Genomic DNA, 17360 nt, shown 5'->3' on the forward strand with positions numbered 1-17360 from the left:
CAGCCCCAGCCTTCTCAGACATTGGGGGCCACTGTGGGAGGGATGGAGAAAGGATTGTAAAAAATGTTTGGTCCCAGAGGGAATACAACAGGGAAGTTCACAGAATGCCAGAATTTCATAGTTTATCTCTGAGGATATAGAGCTTAACCCATGTTATGGGCAAATTACTAAATCTCCTTGGGATTCCCAATTCATCTTTGGTAAAGAGAAGGGGTTGGAGATTGCATCCAGGATACCTTCCAGCTTTGGATCGATGAGCCTTTGCGCACTCTTTATTTTCCAAGTCCCAACTTGAAGGCTCCAATACAGGGGTCTCCCCAAGGGATCCCACTGTTAGCTTCTTTCAATCGCTGGGAAGTATTTCCTGATACCACGATGGAATTGCTCTTTGTGCAGTTTATCTTCCAAACTTCAGCCCTTCACATAAACCGAATATAGTTATCCATGTACCTCCTTCAATAAGACCTCTCTTTCAGGCGAAACTTTTCTAATTCAGTTCATTCTTACATAATGATTTGCACTCGAGGACTCCTGTATATCCCTTAGCATATCAAATGTCTTTTCTAAACTATGGGGCCCTGGTTTCACCGAGTGGGAGATTGAAGTTCAATTTTGGGAACTCGGCAGAGCTCTGTCCCTTGCTGGAATTAGTCATTTAACATCTCTGTTGAAAGTCCTCTCCTGAGTGCATGCATCTCTTGGAGAACTATTTAGGAATTGCAGCCTTGCTGAATAGGGAGCCCTCCCTGTCATCCACCATGAAAGGATTGAACTCCAGAATGAGTCACCAACTAAATTAAAATTCAACAAACATTTATTAAGCACTTATTGTGTGCAAGGCCCTGAGGACACATTCATTGTGTCTGTTAATAGCAATATTTATATAGCACTTTACAGAATTAAACTCAGTTGATTCTCACAGTAGTGATATTGTGGATAGGTATTGTTTCCAGTTTGCAGATGAGGGAGGAACCTAAGGTTCAGTTAAATAAATGACACGTCCATGATCACACAGCTAGTAGAATTAAGTGGAATTCAAATTCAGGTCTCTCCTAACTTGAGTTCTATGATTTTCCTATTATTAATTGTTAATTTTTACTTGGATCTATGATTTGATTTCTCTAGGGATCTTTTAGTTGCGAACTACTAGTAATCCAAACTGGCAACTCTTCAACTTGTAGTCTAAAGCGTTGTCTGGGGATATTCAGGCAACAAAGTGACTTGTCCAATGTTACACAGTTTGTGTCAGCAGTAAAGTTTGTTTTTCCACTACACCATACTCCTCTTTCCCATTATAATCACATTGCCAACTACATTTATAGGGAGAGTAAAGTACAAGAGTGTGGATTGTGGGGAAGGCTATAATTACAAAGATCCTCAAAGAAGTTTCATAAGTGATGGGATTTACAAATCTGACTAGTGGGGTTACGGCAGATGTGTATGTAAAGGGAATGATGTAAATAAGAAGGCCCTTAAAATCAAATTCTGAGATTTCAGAGTTTGGGGAGTGGGGATGGGCTGGGGCAAGCACACACAAAAGATGCATCTTTGAATTGGCCAGAAAACATTTGTTAATCGTCCTCAATCCTGAACTTTTGGTATGTGATTGTGTGTGTGTGTGTGTGTGTGTGTGTGTGTATTCATGACTTTCTCGGTAAATGTGACTGTGTCCAGTTTGTAGGTCTGTGAACCTATATCCTGAGGGAACTCTTTGGCCAAAAACAACCTCAAGATGAATTCTTGGGATCTGGCCCTCAGTTCCCAATATTACTGGGAGCTGTCCATGCTGCAACCCAGGCTCATTGCTGGTTGAAACAGTTACCCCCAGGACTTTGAATTACATTCTCTGCTGGTTGAAACAATTACCCCCAGGACTTTGAATTACATTCTAAGGAATACTGATCTAGTCTTTATGTATTTTATGTCTTCAGGGGTAGCAGAAGAGAGAATCTCCTTCAGTTTTGATTCCTTTACATTGCCCAACTTTCATTCCTTCATCCTATACATATGTCTTAGTGACCCCTGTGGTAAAGTTATAATATAGATCAAAGAATCTCAGAATTTGAAGAGACCTCAGTACCTCGGGGGCAGGTGGCTACAAAATCTGTGACAAGTGTTTGTCCACCTTCTTTGGGATACTCCCAGCGGTGGAGGTACCACTTTTTCTAGAGATAGCCTATTCTACTTGGACAGTTAACATTCTTTAAGTAGCACCTAGAACTCCACTTCTGTAATTTCTACCCTCTGCTGAACAAGTATGATCTCTCTTCCACATAATTGAACATTCAGATGGAACTATCAGGTCTTTTCCAGATGAAACTCCCTCACTTCCATGATGTGACCTCCAATTCTATCATCCTGAATGTATTCAACCTTTCCTAAAATATGTCTTGGATATGAACCAAGAATATCATCACCCTAGATCCTGTATCTCCACACAGCCTGAGATGATCTTCACTATTAAATGCCATATTGCACTGATTTTTTCAAATGAATTGCCCTCCCCTATCATGTTTTAAACTGATTTTTTTTGAAGTAATGAAGGCTTTACATTTATTTTAATAATAGATTTTGCCCTATTGTTTTAGCCTGCTGGTGTCTTTTTGGATCCAGATAGACTGAGTGCTTGAACACTTTAATATTAGAGCTTTGCATATTTGTGAATTGGATGAGCAAAGCATGTAGATTTTTTTAAAAAAAAATATTGAACCTGTGATTTTGATATAGAGACCTTTCAGTCAGAATTTCCCTCTACCAATATAGATAGGAATGTTAGTCTTAAAATATTGCCTGGGCAACTGAGTGATCATGACTTCAACCAGTATTTGTCAGAGGCAGAATTTGAACTCAAAATCTGACTCCAAGGCCAACTTCTCTAACCATCTGTTAAGCATAGTCTTATATAGCACAGTATCAAGCACAAATCTTTGGCATGCTCCATTAAAGCACCACTTTGAGCTATGAGTAGCCATATTCAACTAGCTCTCAAATCTACCAAACTAAACCACCTCTTCATTTTACCCATTGAAGTAACACGAAAGACTTTATGAAATACCTTAGTCAAATCTAGGTCAACCATGTCTACAGAAGTCCCCTGATTTATCAGTTTGTTAACAATGTCAGTTTTTAAAATTTTTTATTTTTTAAGGATGTTGATTTGCCAAGATGTGTTCTTGATGAAGTCATGCTGAATTTTGGTGATTGTGACTTCCTTTTCTTGTCTTAAGCCATCCATTTAACAAATCTCAGAGTTTTTCAGAAACTAAAGTCAAGCTTTCCTTATCTATGTAACTTGCAGGTTCTATTCTCTCTCTCTCTCTTTTTTTTTTGGAAAATTGGAACATTTTCTCTTTCAGTCTTTTACTGTATCCTGTTTCTGATAGCCTTTCCAAGATCCCCAATAGTGGGCTCAGCAGCAACATCTGTCATTTATTGATTACCTTGGCATATAATCTTGTTTGGACCTGGTGACTAGAACTCATCAGTAGTAATTTTTTATTCCTGTTTTGCAATTTAGCTCTCCATTCTGGCTCAAAAGAAAAACCATTGTCTTTGGCAGAGAAAATCTGCAAAGCAAAAATTAAGTAGCTTATATTTTATCATTCCATCACTCCTGATCATAGTCCCTACCCCTTTTTGAAACTTCCCTTATACACATTTTAAAACAGTTCATTCTAAGTTCATTCCTTTTAACAGTTAATAGGATTGTGTCATGCTTTAGTATTTATTCATCTTTGAACAAAAGAATCTTGACTAATATTCAGTTAGAGATGGAAAGGTCATTTAACCCAATTCCACCCTCAACCTAGAAAAGAAGGGACAACCCAGGAAGAACTAGGACCTTAACTATTAGTGGAATGATTTGGGGTCAAATTATGCTCTAAGTTTCTTGGAGATAAAAATGGAATAACTCCTGCCTTGCCTGCCAGGGCTTTTTTAAGGAGCAAAAGATGTGTGTGAAAGATCTTTGAACATAAAATGTTACTGCTTCATTCAGGGAAAAATTCCCACATGACACTATTTTCCATTCTGACTTCAGAATTGGGGTTAGAGGGATTTTACCTTGTAAAATTACATCAGGGTCAAATTAGGCTAATTTTTATTTATTATGCTCTGTATCTAATTTGCCTTAGATTATTTTACATATATTTACTCTTGATATCTTGCCATCTATCCTGCTGCTGATTCTCATTTCTTCCCATTGGCAATGGCACTTATTGGATAGGACTGAAACCATACTCCCTTCTCTGAAGGAATTATTCCATTCTGCTGAGTTATCCTGATTGATAAAAGTACAAACCACCTGACCTTATAGCGACTGCCCTAGACCATACTTCATATCCATATACCCTGGATAGTTTTCCATCTGCCCAGCTATTTAAGGATACCATTTTCTTGCTTTAAGAATAATTAAATCAGTATTTTTTTTGGAAGGGGAAGGGGGTTAATAGTCAACTGCCTTCTGGTTCCACTCACTTTATCTCCCTAGACCAAAACACCTTTTCCTACCCATTACTTCATGTGTGAGCATAACAATTAAAATAGCATCTCATGAAAGGCAAAGACTTTCACTTTTGAATTTGTATCATCAGCATCTATATTAATGCCTGGCATATAAATGGCACTTTATTTTTCATTTGTTCATCTATCCAACCATCCATCATTTGTGACCTTATTTTGTTCCAATTTTCCTTACATTTTAAAAAATTTAAACTGGTTGATGTATTTCTTGTGAATACACATGGAGCTCTTTTGTTAGAATGTTTTCTCTTCCTATCTCTCTTGGACTGACTTCCTTGCAAAATTTTCAATAATGGAATCCTACCGATCCTTTCTCAGAACATGTTTTGCATACATTGAGGTTGCATGGCAGACAATTGACCAGCCATTTTCTCCTTTTCTATCACAAATTCTAACCCGGGGTAATTGGCTCACCATCTCCAGGTTTCTTTCATTTTTGTTCCAGTAATCAGTACTTCCATTTCAAGTGAGAATTAGATTTGGAATTCCAGTTCCCGCCATTGTTTTCTTTCTTTCCTTCTTTCCTGAGGCAATTAGTTTAAGTGACATAGCTACTAAGTGTCAACTGTCTAAGGTTGGATTTGAACTCAGGTCCTTAGAATTCCAGGGTTCATGCTCTATCCACTGCATCAATTAGCTCCCTCCCACACACTTCCATCATTGTTGCCTGTTGGAAGCACAAAATAATCTTTGAGGCAAGCCAAGAAATTATCAGAAGACTTGGGGGGACATGGAATTTGGAAGAACTTCAAATATTTGAAGGGATGTCTTGTAGAAATGGGATTACACCTATAGGAGCAACATCAATGGCTGGGTGATGAGAGGGAAGATGAATTGCAAGGAGACAAATTTAAGCTGATTGTAAGGAAATTTACCTAGAAGTAGTCCTATCCAAAAATAGAATGGGTTCTCCCTCAGGGTTTTTTAGGTGAAAGCTGTATGACCACTCATTAGGGGTGCTTAAATAAGTGTTTGTTGAATATATAGGAAGTTCCTGGTCAGGTAGAGACTGGACAAGATGGCCACTGAAGTCTATTCCAATTCAGATTCTGGGAATCAAATTTTGATCCTTTCCCTTTGACCCCTTAAAGCCTATGATGAGGATAATATGAGAGCACTAACTACTAAATGATTTTCCTGGAATGATGCCAAGAAAGGTACAAAAGGCTGTGGGGGTTCAGAATAGGGAGATGTCACTGTGGGAAACTGGCTTCTTGGAGGTGACCTCAGAACTGGGCTTTGTAGGACAATCTTGAAAGGGGGAGACTTTCCAGCTGCAGGAAATAGCACAAGTTAAGTTTCAGAAAGGACCACATAAGGGAAAAGCAAATAGCTTATCCTGGCTGGATGAGAGGCTGGTTAAGATGGGAAAGGCTTTACCTGGCAGACTGAGTTTGGACTTGTCCTGTAGACAAGATTAACTGAATGTCATGCAATGCATCAGTCATAGGATCATGAGTTTAGAAGAGGAGCCTAGAAGTCAACAAGCCCATTCTCATTTCATTCATGAGGAAATTCAGGCAAGGGGATTAGGTAATTTGTGCAGGGTCATACAGGAAGCAAATGGCAGAAGCAGAATTAGAACTCTGGTTTTCTGACTCCTCTCTTCCCCCCCACCCCCAAATCACATACTGGCCCAAAAGATTTAGTGTGGTTTTTAAACTTTTATAAATTTCAATGTATAAAGGTTACACTTATAGAAAACATCATTTGAAATTCAATTTATTTAAATTTCCTTTATACTTATATAGCTTTCTGAATTTTCTGTTATATATATATATATTTAACAAAATAATATGCCCTGCCATCATTCAGTAAAATATTTGGCAGTTTCTAGATGACATTTTCTTAGACCCATGGATTGGTAGAAGAGGCCCTGTTGCTTGGTTCCTTCAGGCATCTGATCTGTCTCAGATTTATTTCTTAAGGGGTTACCTTAAAACTGTGTATCAAAACCTCATTTTTTGGATGCTTTTATGGCTAGGATTACTAATGCAGTCCTTTCAGTCACTGAACAGCAGCAAATGAAGAGTTTTTTTTTTTTAAACAAAGTTTGAAAATAGTCTGAACATCAGAATTTGAAAGATGGCAATAATTACCTCTTCAAATGTTCTTTAAAGTCTGTAGCATTTATATTTCTGAAGTTATGTTTAAAACTACACTAAGATTTTTGGGATATTCTGTATATGTAGTAGCATGCATATACAACCACGTAATCTTACACATAAGCCATACAATTTACAGTCACAACATGACATTAAATATACATAGAGCCCCAATCGCAGACCTATATACGTCAGTCCCAGAATCTGACAGACCCAATAGCAGATGTACACAAACACATCTATGACACTCAACTTCCTTGGGTTTCAGTTTCCCAATTTCTGAAATGAGGAGGTTGGGCTATAGCAGATGGCTATACTCTGAGGTTCCTTCAGGCTTATACTGTCTCCTTCACCAATGTCTCCTCTGACCCAACCATATTCCAGATTTTCTGCTGCAGAGTGTGTGTATTCCTGGATGACTGTCTGGCAATTGGAGCTGTCTCAGGCAGGGCCACTGGTAAGGTGCCTGGGTTTGGACAGGCAGAACAGCAGCCCTAAGGGTGCACGTGGAACACCTGGGAGAAGGGTGAGGGTTTACTTTTCCCACTCCACTACTTCCTTTCTCCCTTTCTTTCTCCCTCTTTCCTCTCTCCCTCTCCCCACCTCTTTCCCCCTTCTTCTCAAATGTGACCTTCAAAAAATCAGAAAATAACACATTCCCATGGTGTTCTCAGGTGTTTTACCTGAGTTTGAAGAGACCTCAGAGAACACCTAGGATCTCTTACACCCTCTTAGACAACGGATAATTCAGCCTCTGCACTTGTCTTCCTATTGACAGGAAGCTATCTAACAAAACAGCCCATTCCATTGTGGATAGCTGAGAATGTTATGGAGTTCATAGTTACAAGATTTAGAAGGGTTACTAATTTAAATCTCTCTTCCTTCCTTGCAGGACATTAAATGTTAGTTAGGAACCAAGCTAGGACTTGAAATTTGTTCCTCAGTTTTTATATTTATTTTTCCTTTCATTATGATCCTCTACCTCATTACACGATGAGCTGAAAGCTTCCTTTCCACTGCTCCAGTGGATCAGCAGGAAAGTCTAATCTTTCTTTCTGGTCCATGACCATGCCTCCCTCCTATGTCCTAAAACTTCAATTCAAAAATTTTATTAGGTGTCTACTGTTTGCCTGGCACTGTGCTGTAAGCACTGGGTACATAGAGCCAGCATGGAGCTGATTTTCTTCTGGAAGGGATACAGGCTTACATAGAAGGAAAATAAGAGGTAATTTAAAGAGAGTTGGAGGGAGGCTAACTGAGGGCTTCAAGGACAAGATAACACTTGAACTGAGTCTTAAAATAAGATCAGGATTTTGAGGGCTGATGGGGAGACTGGAGTCTAGGATGATTCCAAAGTTATGAACCTGGATGACACAAAGGAAATCGATGTTTTTAACAGAAAAAAAGAAGTTTAAAAAAGGAGAGAGGATGATGAATTTAATTTTGGATGGGTTGAATTTGAGATGCTAATAAGATAGCAACATGAAGACATCCAGAAGGCATTTGGTATTGGGAATCAACTGTTGAATTATAATTCGACTCAAGAGAGAAGAGAGTAGTTGAGATCACTGAGCCAATGAATAAAAAGGGAGGTATAGGATAGAACCTTGAGAGATACCCACTCCTAGGGAACATTGTTGCTGTTCCATTATTTTAGTTGGAAGTGTCTTGGGCCAGATTTGAACTCCCAATGCACTGTACATCTTAACTACCCTTCCTAGGGGATAGAAGATGACTAATAAACCTGCAAAGTAGACAGAGAGGTTTCAGTCATGTAGGAAGAGAACAAAGATAACATCAGGTAAGCTAAAAGGAGAAAATATCCTAAAGAGAAGGGGATGGCCAATAGTGTCAGACGACGTAGAGAAGTCAAGTAGAATGAAAACCAAACCAAACTAGCCCTTTGCCCTTAAGTCATTAATAACTTATGAAAGAAAAATTTCAGTGGAGTGTGGGGGTCAACCTCATATGATCTGAACTCCTGTCTTCTACTAATCATTCTATAAACCCTTAATTCATCACTGCTCTAAAATGTGTCACCCAAAACTGAAACGATACTTCAGAAATTGTCTGACCAGGGTAGATTGGGGATATATCACTTCTTACCTCAGGACATAAACATAGCTAAGATTAAGTTATATTGATCTCAAGATTTTCCTGAAAAGACTCAGCTTGAAAAAAAAAAAGAATATTTCTTGGTACAGGACTGGTGAGGAAGTGGTGGACAGAGAATTGGATTTAGAATCAGAAAGTCTTGGTTTAAATCTTGCTTCTAACACTTTGTGACTGAGCAAATCATATAACCTCTGTGTTGCCCAAATAATTCCTCACAGACTTAACTAGTAAGTTACATTGTTTGGGATCTGTTGGGCAGAGGGTATAAGAGGTAGGTAGGTTGTGTTACTATGTTTCTACAATCAGAACTCCCCAGGCAATCTTTGCTCTATGGTTGAGAATTTTGGAAGGCCAGTTTTTGAAGAATTAAAGTTTCTTTGTTGTTTTCAGCCTTATGCTACTCTTTGTAACCCCACCTGGGATTTTCTTGGCAAAGATACTGGATACTTTCTGGATACAAAGATACTTTCTTTTTCTAGCTCATTTTACAGATGGGGAAACTTAAGCAAACAGGATTATGTGACTTGTCCACGGTCATAGAGCTAGTTTGTGCCTGAGGCTGAATTTAAATTCAGGTTTTCTTGATTCCAGACCTGGTACTCTATTCACTGTGCCAATGTTTCAGATCACCTTTAATTAAAAAGGGGAATGGTGAGCATGAGAACACTTAAGATTGTGCAGGAAAAGCAGCTTACAGGATGTCATCCAAGAGATGAACAAGTGGAAAAGCCAGTTTTATAGGGAGAATGAGGAATAACTAAGGGATGGCCTCATGTTCTTCTGCTAGCCATGTAGTGTCAAGAGATCTCTAGGAAAGTCTCCAGGTTGTTGGAGACATCAGGAAGATTTATGGAAAGATGTGGACAAAAGATGCCCTGGGAGTAGCTATATGGCCTCAGTGGATAGAGCACCAGCTCTGAAGTCAGGAAGAGAACCCAGTTCAAATCTAGCCTCAGACATTTAACACATTTACATAGTTAATGTGTTAAGGACCTGGACAGGTCACTTAACCCCATTTCCTCTCCAAAAAAATTAAAATAAGTTGCCGGGGTTGGTGTGAGGTTACGAAATAAGAATAAGGCATTAAAATCCCCCCAAAACAACAACAACAACAAAACTTTTGTTACACTGTTGGCCCAACATCAGTAATAATAACTCCTATTTCTCCAATGCTTTAAGGTGTATTCCATGACAACTCTTTGAGGTAGGCAGTGCAAATATAATTATTATTTTAGAGATGGGAAAACAGGCCCAAGATTGGGGAGAAACTGAGAGTGAGCAGTCATCCACTTACATTCCCTGGAGATGAGGCCCTGTCAGATACTGGCTCTGTGACCTGTGCAAGTCACAAAAGATTTCAGGGTTTGGAATTCCTCAGGTGTAGAGGGAATTTTTAGGATGATCAGGGAATATTGACCATTCTAGAACAGGAGCCTGAATATCTAAAAAGCAACTGGTTAATCCAAAGCAAGGGATCTTGACCCTTTTTGGGATATGGACCCCTTTGGTAGTCTGATGAAGTCTGGATTCCCTTTCAGAATCATGTTTCTAAATGCATAAAATATATTTAGAATGGCAAATGAAAACAATTACATGACATGTAGTTATCAAAATATTTTAAAAAAGAGACAAAAGCAGCCTATAAGGACAATGGCAGGGAGGAGGAAGTGGAGCTATGTTATAGTATATAGGAGGAAAGGATTGGGAGAAAGTAAAGAGGGAAAAAGAGAGAGGGAGGAGGGAGGGAGGAACAGGGAGAGAGAGAGGGGAGAGATGAGACAGAGAAACAGAGATGGAGATATGGAGGAATTGACATAAAGGGAGACAGAGAGAAAAAGGGAAGAAAAAATAAAACGGAAGGAGAGGAACTCAGTGGTAGGAAGAGAATTAACAAAAGACCTTATGTTGCTCAGTTTCTGAATAATATGTATTGACCAATTTCTCTGTCTCTCCCTCTATTTGCACCTCTCCCTCCTTCTCCCTCTCCCCCTCCCTCTCCCCTTTCTCTCTCTCTCTCTCCTCCCCCCTCTCATCTTATTTATTTAAACAACTTCAGAGTTCCAACAAGCTCAGAACTCTAAGGGTAGAGATCCTTAGTGAGAATATCTAGTGCAGTCACTTTGTTTTGCTGAGAAGAGAATCTCAGAAAAGGTAATGAACTAAGAATAATAGGACTTGCTTGGGTCCTTTCATTTCTATATCAGGGCTTATTCAGATGTACTATATGGCTTTCTTTTGAGTAAGGTTGCTTGACTTTAGGAAGTCACTATATCCAGATTTTAGAAGCCATACAACAAGCAGGGAATTGGGATTTCATTGACACCTCTAGGGTTCCTTGAAATTCTGAAATCCTATGACTCTTGCTGCTTCTAGGCTTCAGTTTCCACAAATACAAAATGCCAGGGTTGGACTCAGATTGCCAAGATGTTGTCCAGTTCTAAGTATTGTTCAAAAGCCTTTCTCAGCTCTAACATTCAATGTTCTAATCTATGACTGTCATAGAGAATTTATGGAGGTGGGGGATGAGAGAGAGAGAGAGAGAGAGAGAGAGAGGAGGAGAGGAGAGGAGAGAAGAAGAGAGGAGAAGAGAGGAGAGGAGAGGAGAGCAAAGAGGGGGGAGGGAGGGGGAGAGAGAGAGTGTTGTGTGTATTGGATCAGGGATGAAGGCTTGTTTTGCTCTCTGTCCACTTGGTGGCGCTTGTGGTCCATAACCGAAACACCCAGTTAAGCAGCTATTTAGGGATTTATTTTCAGCAGGGAAACCCTGGAAGGAGTTACACTTTGGGTGATTCCAGTGTCTTGGCCCTGGCCAGATCATCGTTCCCCTGAGAAGGCCAGTTCTGAATACAGAAAACTGAGCCAAAATTTAGACAATCATAGTAGCAGAAGGGACTTTAGAAATCACAAAATCCAATCTGGTCTTGAACAAGAAAAAATTTTTTTTCAGCTTGCTTGACAAGTAGTCATCCAATCTTTGTTTAAAGAATTCCAGGCATGGGGAATTAATTTTCTTCTGATTTAACTTGTTCATCTTAATTATAAGAAAATACTTCTTTATATCGATCTAAATTCAACCGCCACACCTATGCATCTCTGTCTGGGAACCAAGAAGAATAAATCTGAGACCTCTTTTATAAGATAGCACTAAAGACATTTGAAGAAAGCCTTAAATTTTCTGTTCAGGCAAACTATCCCAGATTCTTCAAATGATCCTAAAATAATGTCTAGTATCCTTAGCATTATAGTTGCCCTCATCTGAAAATATTCCAACCAGTCAATGGCTTTCCTAAAGTGCATTGCCCAGAACTAAATAAAATATCCCAATGATGTTCTGAACAGGACCCTTCACCATCCAATCCCTATTTTTTTGGATGCTTTCCATTTTATCAACATCCTTTCTAAAATATGGTGCCTAGAACTGAACATGATACTCCAGTTGAGGTCTGAGCCAAATCATCTTTTAAGTACCAGACACTGAGTCTATCTAATTCCATCTAAATTCACAATAGCATTTTTAGCTGTGATGTCACATTACCTCCTACATGGAAACCAACCTGCTTTTTTTTTTTCTGTTCAATTCTGGACCCAGTTGCTTGCCAGTTTACAGCATCTGTTCAAGATACATGTATCGATAGTCCAAAGTGCCCCATTGGCAACTCCTAGAGATTGAGAAATCTACAGAGATGCCTTAAGAAGTATGTTGAATAGACTCCCTGTGGAGAATTTGTGGGATGACATGGAAGAGAAATACATAGGATAAAAAGGAATGGATGGGTGAAAGTATATAATGATCACTGAGATTATAGACCCAAACAAGCTTCCATGAATGTGTGCATTTTTGACTCATATTGAACAGGCAATCTGTTAAAAACTACAAGATACTTTTCAAGATACTTCAAGATACTTGTTTAGCCATACCTTTCACTTGAGAGTTGATTTTGGGAATATGAGTGGTGGTGTTCAATTGTGTCCAACTCTTTGTGACTTCATTTGGGGATTTTCTTGGCAAAGATACTGGACTGGTTTGCCATTTCCTTCTGCAGTTCCAGATGAAGAAATTGAAGCAGAATTAAATGACTTGTCCAGGATCACAAATATCTGAAACTGGGTTTGAGCTCAAGAGTTGTCTAACTGCCAGCCAGCCCTGTATTCTATCCACTGATTTACCTAGTTTTACTAGATTTGGCTCATTCTTCCATCCTGTCAAAAATGATCTTGATTGGTCCTGATTTTGTTTTCTGATTTGTTAGCTCTCCTACCTATCCTTGCCTTTGACAAACTTGATGGTATGCCATCTCTGCCCTCATCTAAGTCATTCATAAAAATATGAAATAGTATGGGGCCAAAACCAAATCCTTGAAATGCTTTACTTGGACTTCCTTTTACCTTCACTTTGGTCTCTCTCCTAATCCCTGCTCACTTAAAACCCATTAGGACTGCCTGACTGTTCATCCTGCTTGGATAAGATGGGAATCATCAATTCTATTTCTTCTCATGAGATGGAGGAACACCAGGCCTTGCCATCTACAATAAATATTTATTGAATATCTACTATGTGCCAGACATTGTGTTAAGTGCTAGGGAAACAGCTCTTGATTTCAAGGAGCTTAGAATCTAATGGGCAAAGGTAATACAAGAAAGCAAGCTTAAAAGGGGGAAGTGTCAGGGGATACATGGTGCATGACATGATGATGGTGATGGTAGACTCAACCAAACAAAAGGTATCAGAGAAAGGAAGCATTAGAGTCTAGCTCCCTCTCCCCCCTCTCTTTAGCAAAGATTTAGAGAACACACCATACTAAATTCTGATTGGGAAAAGTAAAAAAAAGAAATCACAGAAATCTTTTTTTTTTTTTTTTTTACAGCCTAGGTCTGGAAATGATGGACAAAGAGGTTTGTGGATTCTGAGGAGGGAATCTGGCCATTAGAGTGAGCCTGGTCTCGGGGATAGGGAATAGTATCATGCCCAGGGATTGACAGAGGGCTGAGTAAGCACCAGAAAGAAATCCTAGGGGATCATTGAATAAGCAGTCAATGCAGCAAAGGGTATCATCTAGCTGCTCTGTAGTCACTAGCCAGTGCTGGGTCACAGATGCAGGATAGAGAGAAGCATTTGAGAGTATTGGCTCTAGGAGTGACAAAGCACAGAACAAGTTTTGGGAAGCATATGGTAGCTGTGTGGCTCTGAGCCCAGGAGCAAACATAGCATTCCAGACCAAAGAGGGGATTGCAGTTCAATCATTCTGAACCTGCAGAATCTTCCATTAGGCCAACAGTAGAAAATAGCAATAGTATATTGAAACTATTCACCAAAAACAAACCAGTAGATGCAAATTTGTTTCAATAACTTGTAGAGAAGGGTAGTGAATCTCACCACTTTGGGGGTACTGAAAGTTTTCGGGTCTCCACCCAGAGTTTTGAAAGCAGTGGAAAGATGTGATGACAGATATGTAGGCTAGACATTTTCCTCTCTCATCTCCCAGAAATGTACACCTTCCAGCACTAATATAAAGTCTAAAGTCCAGAAGTAGACTGGATGAAGGAGCAAACAACAAACAGAATCTAATTATAAAGATGTATTATGGTAATAGGATGGTTTAGGCCACAGAGGAGGACTCAAAAATACCTATAAACAATGCCTCAAAGAAGAATACAGCTTGGGTATAAGTCCAACAAGAATTCTTAGACAAAGTATAGCAAGAGTTTAAGAAGGAGCTAAAAATGATTTTAAAAAATGAGAGCTACAGAGAACTAGGGAAGATATGAAGTCAAGCAGAGCAGCTGATGGCAAATGAGATGGGTGGAGAAAAATCAGCAAATTCAAAAACCAGTAACTCCTTGCATTTTTGTGGTACTTAGAGAATGAGATTCCAGAGCTTGAATGGACCTTAGAATATAACACAGAATACCAAAGCTGGAAGAAATATTATAAAGGAAGATGGGGTGAGGGTTTTTTTTTTAATTCGGCCTTGACTCTCTATATTCTAGCCTTAAATCTTTTTGGTTATTCCAACTTCCTTGCAGATGAAACTTTCTTTTATGTATTATATTTTTCCCAGTTACAGTATGGAATCCTTGAAAGTAGAGGGACTGTTTTGACTTTTTGTTTATATGCTCAGAACTTGGCATAATGCTTGATGCAACATAAGTACTTAAAAATGCTTTTTAATTAGTTAAGTAATTCCAAATTGATATAAATTAGCTATTAAAAAATATTCTTTGATTCTTCTTTAGGCTTCACTTAGCTGTACTATCATTTGGCATACCTCTCCATCTTGTTCACAAGAAAACATGAGAGATTTTATCTAGTACTTTGCTAAAATCAAGCTTAACTATATCTACAATGCTCTTCTGACTTAATAGCCTAATAACACTGTCAAAAAAAGGAAATGAGGTTAGTCTGGCATAACCTTTCCTTGGTGAATCCATGCTGACTGACTCTTTGTGACCTCGCTTTCTTTCATCAATGTTCCCCCTGCTAAATTCCCTTTACAATATAGTCTAGTATTTGTCAGAAATTGAAGTCAAACTCATTTACCTACAGCTTGCACACTCCACTTTTGCCTTTTTTGAAAATTAGGGCATTTTTACCCTACTTCCATCCTGAGACATGAGGGCTTTCTTCTTTCTCCCTATTCAGAAAAATAAAAAGCCAGCACTTTCCTCCATTTTTGTGGTATTTAGAACATAGAATGTCATAGGTTGAATGGATCTTAGTAAATAGAATGCAGAATATCAAACTTAAAAGAGCTATAATAATTTCAGAAAATATATGTTAGAGCTGGAATGGCACTTAGAACATAAATCATAGAATTTTAGAACTAAAAGTATTCTTAGAGATCTCTAGAAATCCTTATTCTGAGATTTGTGAACTTAAAAAAATTTTTTTATAATGGTATTTCAAAATAATTGGTTCCTTCATAATTATATGTATTTTATTTTATACATTTTAAAACATTATTCTCAAAAGGGATCCATGGGCTTTACTAGTCCTCCAAATGGGTCATTGACACATTGGTTAAGAACCATTTGATACAAGCTGATTCCATCTTTCTGTGGGGAAACTGAGGTTCAGAGGGAGAAGCTTATTAAAGGTCACAGATTGATTCAAAGTCAGATACAAAACTAGAACTCTTGTTTATGGACTCCTAAACTGGAGTGATCTCCTTACAAGGAAGCAGATGGTTGAAGAGAAGCCTTGGTGGTTAGAGGGTGAGGAAGAAGTAGAAAGTGATTATGTCTTTGAAAAAGAAACAATTTTTGCTCTTTCTGCCTCCTTTGCCCTGGCAATGACGCCACTTCACAATGGCTGAATGAACAGATAAAGTCTATTAATCTCATTCATTCCAATGCCAGGTTCCCCTGTGCATTCATCTCACTGAGCTGGGAAGAGAAAAACATTATTGCTGACAGGAACAGGGCAGCTCTTTTCTGAGGCAGCCAAGGTCTTTGTTGCTGTTGGAGCATTGTATAGTTTCCAGGGACAACTACTCAGGAGGTGCAATGTGGGTGGCAGAGAATGCTGGTCTATGGCTGTGGATAGGAGTCAGGGAATCCTGGATTCTGGATTCACTGACACTCTCCAACTCCTTTTCTGGGTTTGATGTTATGGTATACATAATTCTAGTAATTCATTGGTGCCTTTTGTCCCCAGCAAGTCTTTTAGCATATCACAAAGATTTTTTTTTTTTAAGATAACTATCTCCATTTATCCTTAGGAACAAAGACAGTAAACCCAAGGACAGGAACAATTAGCAGAAGGATAGTTCAGAAGCATAATTGATTATTATGATGACTCCTTTTAGGAAGTACGTTGTAAATCTAAAAGAACTCTATGAGTTACTATCATCATTATTGAGTGCCTATCCTGTGCCAAGTCCTGGGTAGGTACAGTGGGGGATATAAAGAGATAATTTGATCACCTCTAAGGTTCTCTCCAGCTTGCACAAGCTACAGTTCTGTGATTCTAGTTATTAATTGAAGGCAGCTGCTCCCTTTAGGACTGCACATCAGAGTGATTTTTCAATTCACTTCAATTAAACAAATACTTATTAAATGTCGACTATATGCAAAGCACCGTGAGTGTTTGTATGCCATGTTTTCTTTAGGCAGAGCATGGTTCAGTTCCACTCCTTCCTCCCCCTTTCCTATCAACATTAGCCTTTCAGATGCCATTCCAATATATAATTCAATGAACATTTATTAAGCCCTTACCATGTCAAGGGTTGTATGTTCAACTCTGAGGATGTAGAGGTAAAGAAAAATAGTCTTTGCCTTTAGGGATCTTAAGAGTCCATTTGAAATATATAGAATTTGTGCAAATAGATATGATAAAAATTAGAAGATTATTACATGCATAGGAGATGCCAAATATATCATAAGATCAACAATTCAAAGCTGGAAGAGAGCTCAGATGTCAGCTCATCCACCATTTCCATTTCCATTATGAGGAAACAGATTAAATTCTTGCAGGACTGGGATTTGCATCTGGTCCCTTGACATTGCAAACAGGATACAGAAGGGAAATGGGAAACGTTTAGATTTGAAATAAGGAAAAACCTTTTCAAGGTTACAGAAGTAGTTATGTGGTTCTAGTAGATAGAACACTATGGCTGGAAT

The sequence above is a fragment of the Antechinus flavipes genome, chromosome 1, assembly GCF_016432865.1.
Source record: "Antechinus flavipes isolate AdamAnt ecotype Samford, QLD, Australia chromosome 1, AdamAnt_v2, whole genome shotgun sequence".
Lineage (NCBI taxonomy): Eukaryota > Metazoa > Chordata > Mammalia > Dasyuromorphia > Dasyuridae > Antechinus > Antechinus flavipes.